We start from the raw sequence: 8,864 nt of genomic DNA, 5'->3' as shown, positions 1-8,864 counted from the left end.
CTTAGCTCTGGTGTTTATCTTCTGCCCTCTAACAGTCAAAAGGCAGCTCTAATGCAGCTTTAAAACTTGCTTACACATATAACATCATGATCTCATCCCTACTCTTCATAATTTGCCGCTTGGGACGAAACTGCCGACGGCACCAGGGGCAACCTCTTGCGTAGGATCGTAACGTTAATGTTGTGAAACGGTTGAGGTTAACATTGTAATACATGATTAACGTTGTCAACGTTGTGGGTTTAGGCAACACACATATTTGGTGAAGACGTCTGTTGTGCAACTTAAGCTACAGACATAATGTAATTTGATGGACCACATGGTCGTCCACAGGGCAAAAGTCCTGTGTTTGGTTGCCCATCCAACCGTTCCTCCCTCCTTTTTTGCTGCTAATACTACTTCTGTTGCTCTGAGAGTCTAATAATCACGCAGATGGATTTACATTAGGGTTAATTAATAGCCTGGTGTATCACATACAGATGCTTTTGGGAATGTAAATGTATATCTGGGACATCTTGGGAAATGTATGTTCTACATTGTTGTACATTGTATGTTTTTTAACTCATTTTCACTACTTTAACATCAACAAATACAGACTACTTTGAAACAGCATGTATGTTGAGAAAAAAGATTTCACAGATCATTCATCTTCATTTGAACTAATAGCCACAGTGTTTCTAACAGCTGGATGTGAGTGTGGTTATGTTACAGTATGTGTTGGTTTATAAGTGATTATATCCATGTCTTCATCTGTGTGTCGAATGTCAGTTAGTTTTTGAATTTATACGCAACATGACACGCAACATGACACACAACATGAGTATTTGCCATGATATATATAGGCCATTTCCATAAGCCTTATGATTTGGATCAGCTCCAAAATGTAATGGAAAACAGTGTTTTTTTGGAAGTGAATCACAGGCCTACATTTACTCAATATTATCTGTATACTGAATGTAATGAACAGATAACATAACCAAAATCAAAATATTACCTACTGTCAATCAACATTAAAAAAAATTGTCATCATCTTCTCCTTTTTGATTGGTTTAATAAAAGCAATCGTGGGCCGTACTGGGGGTAACACATCACAGTCAGGCTACTAAGGCTCAATAAGCAATTTGTAACAAGATCATCACAGTGAAATGCAAATTGCACAGCTCCACAACACTTGTGTGTGAATAGGAGGAGAACGATGCCGGAGCTACAGCTCCAAAACAGCAATGGCTTTCGACTGTCACTTTCACTGGAAATTAACGAGCTTGTTGCTGTTTATGTGGTGAAGGAGATGCTACCATTATCAACTGTAGAGTCTCCAGCTTTCCTAAAAATCATTAATAAAATCCCCATGATGCGTAACATGGAGGAAAGAGTGCCTGACAGAGAAAACATTTGATAGCTACCTCGGTAAAATGAGAGCTGTAAAGGGGGATATTGTGTCTGTCATTTGTTACTGCAGAATTACAGATGATGCAATGATGATAGAGGGAGTACATTCAAAAGGTATAGTAGACTACCTCTGGACAATGTAATCAACATGTGCAGAGAATCATAAAAAGGTTTTGATTTTTGGAAACAGGTTACTTTTCTCAGGAGACAACACTCTATCTGGTAACTTTAATGGCAGTAAGGTTGAAATGTAACAAGGAACGTTACCCAACACTGATCGAGAGATACATTATTTCAGCCGGATTCACCTTAGCAGTGTACTTAATGAAAAGACTAATAGTAAGCACATTCAGTGTATCTATGTGTGTGTACGTCTGTGTGCCTGGCTGTCTGGCTGTCCCGCGGGATTCTGCATGGCCTCCGCACAAACAGCTCTTATCATGCGATCGAGTCTGACGCTCCAAAGCTGCTCCCATCAGCCACAAACTCATTAATTACTCTTTAGTATCAAACTGTAATTAGAGACACCAATCAGGCCCCCGCTCTGCTTCTGCTTCCCCTTACCCACCAACCCCACCTCCCCCCACCCCCACAGTCTTTATTAGCACTCCACACTGCACTCTGTGTGCTAGCGAGCTAAGCTAGTTGCTGCACAGTATTGCACAATGCTGAGATGAGCTCCCCCATGTGTGAGATTAGGCAGCGTGCGGTTAGATAGGAGCAGGAGAGGAGGGAGGGGTGGGTGAGGCAGGAATGCTGGATGTGTGTTGGGAGGAAATAAAGGAGGAAGAGAAGAGGTGAAGACAGAGGTACTGAGGTGAGGGCGGGAAAAATACAAGAGGGAGGTGAGGCGATGTCGGTGCTCAGGAGGAGCATTAATTTGACATTAATTGTGTCATCGGCGCTTTAGGTCACCCCCTCCCCTTCCCTCCACACACACCTCTCCTTTTCTCCCACTCCTGATGAGTGGATCATTGGCGGGTGAGAAAAGAAAAGATCTGATTAGATCTGTCTTGTCTTGTCTGTCTGCACTGGAAGAGGGTGAAATGGGGACAAGAGGGAAGAGGTGGAGGAGGGTGGGGGTTTAGAGTCATTAAGGACACTGATTGGTTTAATAACGCACGAAGGAGAGCGATAGAGGATAGGAGGATTTCCTGGTAGGTCATTTTCTTTTAATCAGGAAAAACTCAGTAGCCCTGGCCACCCAAGGGGCGTTTGACTTGATTATATAATTTGTTTTATTTTGGGGGATTGGATCATATTATTATATTTTTTAACAAATAATTATTGACAAGAGTTTTGAGTCAAACTGTACAACTTCCCTTGTTTAACCCAGCCTTTGGAGTCTTTAGTGGCAGCAATTGTGAAACTGTAAAAACAGCATTAGTAGCAAATTCATGGATGGTGATTCCATAAACAAGAGTCAAACCAAAGTTAATCTAAAACTGAAATAATACAGTAACAAGGAAACTACATTTATAAAAGTAGCTGAAGGCAAAGAGTATCACTGGTGAAAGATCAACTTTAGGTACAGCAATTGATCTAGAAAATTTAGTTCACGAATAAAGGCAAACAGAGAGAGACATATCTGATTTTGTTACTAACTCTGAAATGGACATATTTCTTCATGTTTGTGTATACAAATCAGATAAAGTCATACTTACATCGACAAAGGATTGTCAGTTAAGTTTAGTGCATGGCTTTTATTTTGGAGAGTTGTTTCACAGCTTGTAATGCTAAAGTAACGTCCTGTTTACATAGTTCATTGCTTTTGATTGGATGGCAGTACAGATATGTCTTCGCAACTGGTGTACACGTTACTAAAGTCTTTACTCACTAAGACATTTACGTTTTTAAAACTGACTAGTTGTTACTCAGAAGTTAGGAAGGACATCACACACAAAATGTGTGATGGATGTATGTTGGTGCAACCCAATCCTGATATTGCTTTACAATTTATCTCAGCCTGAGGGTAACTGTGGAGCACCTCTTGAGACAATCTTTTGTGTATCAATCACTGAATAGACCCACAGCCCATCCACCCCCCAAAACCCCCCTGCAGAGCTGATAGGGGCCCTGAAATGTATAAGCATTAATTGTCATGTTCAAGGACACTTCAGCAAGGTGGAGGCTTGGGTTTGGCCTTCTGGTTTAATGTAGATTCACAGCTGTCTTGGCCACGAAGACTTGGATAAACTGTGTCCACAATACATTTTTCTATAGCCCTTCTGCGTTGCCAAAGTGTGTATCATGGTTGGATTGAAACCAAACTACAGTTGATAGACTTCTTATAAAAGCCTTCGAGCAACTACGAAGCATGCTAAAACAGATCTCACTGCACTGCCAAATCCAAATTAGGAGAGTCACAAGATCCTGTTTTTGAAGGATTAGATCTCGTTTGTTTTCCATTAGAGAAAAATATTGTTATCAAGCATATGCACCACATTATTACCACTGCCAAGGAGGTTAGGTTTTCAGTTTATTTGTTAATCTGTCAGTCAGCAGCATTATGGAAAAACAGCTTGCTCAATTTTCAGGAGACTTGGTGGAAGGGTATAGCATGGGCCACGGAGGAACCCACTAGAATTTGGAGCGGATCCAAATCTCGGGGTGGAAACACAAATTATTTTTCATTTGAATTAACATTGCAAGATCTGGCATTGAGCCATGGCGGAGGTCTACACTCTTGAGTTCTAGTTAGACTTGTTTCGTGATGATTGGCCTTGGATCAGCTTTCAGCTAGAGCTGACAGGAAATAGTTGAGTGCATGATTGATGCACTGATACATCCCAAAACATATATTATCAGAAGGCTAGATAACTAGATGTTATTAAGGCTCAATAATAAAGATCAAAAATGCAGGACTGAAACTGCTATCTCTCCCAAAAAGATTGAGAGGTCTTTTATTACAGGTTCTTACACTAGACAACTGAATCCAATATTAATGTTTGCTGGTGCTGTTAAGGTTTGTTTACATCAATGTGAGGAAAATTCAAACCATATGAGGTGATACAAAGACCTCTCTGTGGTGTAGTTTATATAGCCGTAAAGTTAAATTGTGCAATTTTTCATGATTTGTCTGAGTAACTGGATTAAATTATACTAAAAATGTTTCTTTATATAGAATGTAAACGTTTTTATCCTTCCGTGAGGCCAAATTGAACATGCTGTTGTCTTACTAGTGTGTGTCTCTGTGCACCAGTCCCACAGCGTTTAACTCTGCTTTCAGCTGAAAATTCTCAGAGGCCTTTCAGACAACCTCTTCTAACACTGCGCCTGTGCCTCGCCTCTACCCCAGGGAGGTTGTTTGCCATTTTAACACCTCTTCTCTGAAAACATTCATGATGCTGTCGCTGCTTTTAAAACAATAATAAAACAATACTACAATCACACGATGTAATATAATGATTGACCTTTTTTTTTTTATTGGGAGAAAATCTACAAATACAATAATCTCTAAATGATAATCTCTAATTTGTTGTTTTTGGCCATTTGCTGAAACGACGGCTGCAGTAATATCTCTTGAGAGAAAAGTCACATATTTGTATTCTAGTTGAACCCTCAATGGATCATCCCCTCGTTAAGAAAACCCTTGGTCCAGTGAACGTCTCTTAAGTGCTTTTACAGTACTTAAGGTTCAGGCCAAATGATAAATTTAGGTATAATCTTCGGACACAAACTGCTCTTGGCTTTAGTTTACCAGCAGATACAGGCACAATGCCACATTTTAATTATTTTAAATCTCAGTGGCCTTCAATTGTCCACGTTCTTGAGCTAACTCTGGGGTAGATCGTGATGCTGCTACAACTTGTTGGTGTTAGCTTTGAAAACGTAATCCTTGAATTCAGCAGCAATCCTTATCTGGTGGACTTTTGGTCTTCTCTCTGAGTGCTTTCACCATATGATGGACAGCACTACAACATTCCATTGTTCAAACCGCTTACCCTATTCAGGGTTGGGGGTGCTGGAGCCGATCCCAGCTGACATTGGGCAAAGGCAGGGAACACCCTAGACAGGTTGCCACCTATAGAGACAGACAACCGCTCACACTCACACCTACGGGCAATTAAGAGCAATTCATCTGAGCTGCATGTCTTTGGACTGTGGGAGGAAGCCGGAGAACCCGGAGAACATGCAAACTCCACACCTAAGGACTGCCCAGACCGAGAACCGAACCCTGGCCCCTCTTAATGGGACAGTGCTAGCCACTACACCCCCATGCAGCCCAACACCACAACATGCAGTAATACGCTGCCATATTGGTGAAATAATCATTTCTTTGAACAATTGAACTTTGGAGTTTTTCACTTCGCAGCACAGCCAGAAAGTGAGAACTGCTGAATCCTCATAAGCACTCAAGGACATCAGCGCTCTGGAGCCTTTCCTGGGTGGGTCTGTCTGTTAGCAGTTAGTTGTGTCCCCAGTCAGCCTTTAGCTCTGAGGGCGAGCTCTACAACAATATCACTGAGCCAAAAAAAGGAAAGACCTGCTTCCAGATGCTTGAGTGGATGAATAATGACACTATAACACAGCTTCTCTCTCTCTCTGATAACGAGGAACAGAAGAGCAGACCCTCCCGAGGCACGGCACCTGGACTGGACTGCATTCTTGCCTCCCTCAGCCTCTATCTCCCTCATGAGACGGGCAGGGAAGAGTGAGCCTTTAGTCGGGTGCCAAACTCGCAGTCTCAGTTACACTCAACACAGTCGGGTTGGTCGAATTGTGAAATTATGAGATATCTTAAATTAAAGTTACTGGAACAAGTTTGCGCTCATCCGACTCCTAAACATGTTTTTGTGTTAGGCATCTTTAGCTTTAAACATATGCCTCCTGGCTTCTTCCCTCCACACCTATATTGTTCACTTTCCCTCTACTTCTCACTCTTTTCCCTGTAGGGATGCTTTGCCAAGTGGAGTCAATTAAAACTGCACATCTAAGTGAGAGATGTCTGTTTGAGTGCGCGTGTTGATGCATATGGTTTCATAACTGCACTGTGTGCTTATTTGTGTAATTATGTGAATTTGTGGCACTTTCAAATGTATGTGCATGTGTAGAGGCGTGGGCTCCCCTGAGGCCTGGCAGTATGGCGCTGCATACTCCTCCTGTGAAAACACCTCCAATGGGACCAGCACAGCTGTGGCCAACCTATACCGCTTCATGACACACACACACACACACACACACACACACACACACACACACACACACACACACACACACACACACACACACACATACACACACACACACACCCACCCACCTCTGTCTGTCTGACAGGAACTCGCTCTCTCACACACAGAAAATGACAAATTCACACCATTTCTTTCTTTCTCATGGATAAGGAGTTATGTTTTAAAAATGGCACAAACTAAAAAAATGAAGAAATACATTACTACAGCTACTGTACACAAGCACATGAGAGTTGAAAAACACAAGTACGGTGAGGAGAATCCACCTAAAACTGTGAATTGTAAGGATAAAGTAATGTTTCTGTGTTACCCTGAACAAAATCAAAATCAAATCATCTTCATGGTCAGATTCACAAAATTGCAACGACAAAAGAGTTTCTTTTAATTTCATTTATTTAACAGTCACCAGATGATGAGATACATTCTCTTAAAAAAGAAATAGACAACAAAACTGATATTATTTCGAGATTTCAAAAACTATTATACAATATTCTTAATATATAGATTTTGTACAAAATAAAAGTCAGTAAAAGGGGCAACGGTAGAGTGACATCTTAGAAAACAGAGAAAAGAAGGGGATAGGAGTTGACTCAAACAACTACCACATTTAGGAGTGACAAAGACCAATCTCTTTCATAAATAAATATAGGAAAATTAGACATCATATATAGCTCTCTTTCCAATAGCAGGGCATTGCTAAATGTCTGTAGCATAGGTTATAACATAACTGCTTTGTGAGGCCCATTTGTTAAAAAAATTCCACTCATTTTCCTCACGGAGATTATCTGGAACCAGCGCGACTAAAAGCCCTGAAATAAAGGTATTTACTCCAATAATGGGTCTGATAGTCTGTGCTGTGTTTGACCTTTGGCTGTAAAAATAACGCCCACCCTACTGTTAACCCCCCATCTTTTCCTTTGTGAGCCTTACTTGGTGCAGAGCAAGCGCAAGGAGTCTCCTTAAGGGAACTGGAGAATAGGGGTCTATTTTTTCCTCTCTCAAGGCCAGTGAGAAACAAGCTTCAGAATCCCACACTCACAAACACAGAGACAATTGAGCACGTGTGGGAGGGGTGCACAGGATTGGAACAGAGGAAGGTCATACTGTACGACCAACATCATTTCACCACTGAATGCCGTCCTTACACTATGGATATTTCAGCGCTGTCCTCGTTGGTCCTTAGAATTTCAACAATACAACAACAACTACAAGACAGAATAAACACACAAAAAAGTGGATGTGGATGGCTCTGGGGCATTACAACCCTGTTTGACATAGACTCATGCCATTCGGATTAGCTGATTGTTTTCTCCTTAATTACCTCCCATTGCACCTGTTTGAATAGTTGAATCTCATGGTATGAGCACTGAAAACATGGGAACAGGGGAATACAAAATACAGACATTGGGGATGATTTACAATACGAATACACTACCTGTTTTCAGACACACACACCCAAAGAGTACGGAAACTGAGGCTGATGATTTATCCCACTGCAACAACAGACTTTTGTTCTATCCTTGTCTCCATTTTTTCCTTTTTGTACTCTCTGTGAGCAGGCAAGCGGACAGTGACATTGGCCCATCTCAGAGCAGGACAGCAGGCAGAGTGACTTGGCGTTAATCACAGTTTTGTTTTGCTTTCTTGGCACATTAAGTCAAAGAGACGAGCGGCCGCCCGGACGGCCGGGGTGAGAGATGGGAGGACAACGTGTTAGATTCTCAATAATGACGCATCGCTGCTGCATCACTTTGGAGATTAAAAGCAAGATGCTGAATTTCAATCAAGCCCTGTTAATGGCTTGTGTGAGGAATGGTCACTTTGTCTCCACTGGCAGGCAGAGAGAGGGGGAACTGGCACAGGAAGCCCAGGTAAGATAAGGTGATACAACATTTTAATCCACCAAATTGCATGCTAGCCAGTAATGATAAAATCCATTTAATAGTGTAGTGACAATATTCTCTAACCGAAGGGAAAAAGGGCACTGACAAACCGTTACATCCAAGAGAAAAGTCAAAGCCCCAAGGACTAAATGCATGTAGCTGTAAAACAACAAAAACAGGACTGCCGCTGTAAGATAATTAATTGGATCTGATGAGCATGTGAATGTCATCATTAAAATGGTGAACTGGTTTAAGATCAGATTTCTATTTAAATCCGGGCTAAATTCAACAATATTGTATTTATTCAATTTTTTAATTTGTAAGTTATGAAGAATAGGCCTTAATGGTTCTAATCACAAAAAAGGCTATTCCTACTCAGACAATGACAGCATATGAGAAAAGGAGT

The sequence above is a fragment of the Taurulus bubalis genome (genome assembly GCF_910589615.1).
Source record: "Taurulus bubalis genome assembly, chromosome: 12".
Classification (NCBI taxonomy): Eukaryota; Metazoa; Chordata; class Actinopteri; order Perciformes; family Cottidae; genus Taurulus; species Taurulus bubalis.
The sequence above is the reverse complement of the archived record's forward strand: the minus strand, read 5'-3'. Positions refer to the sequence as shown.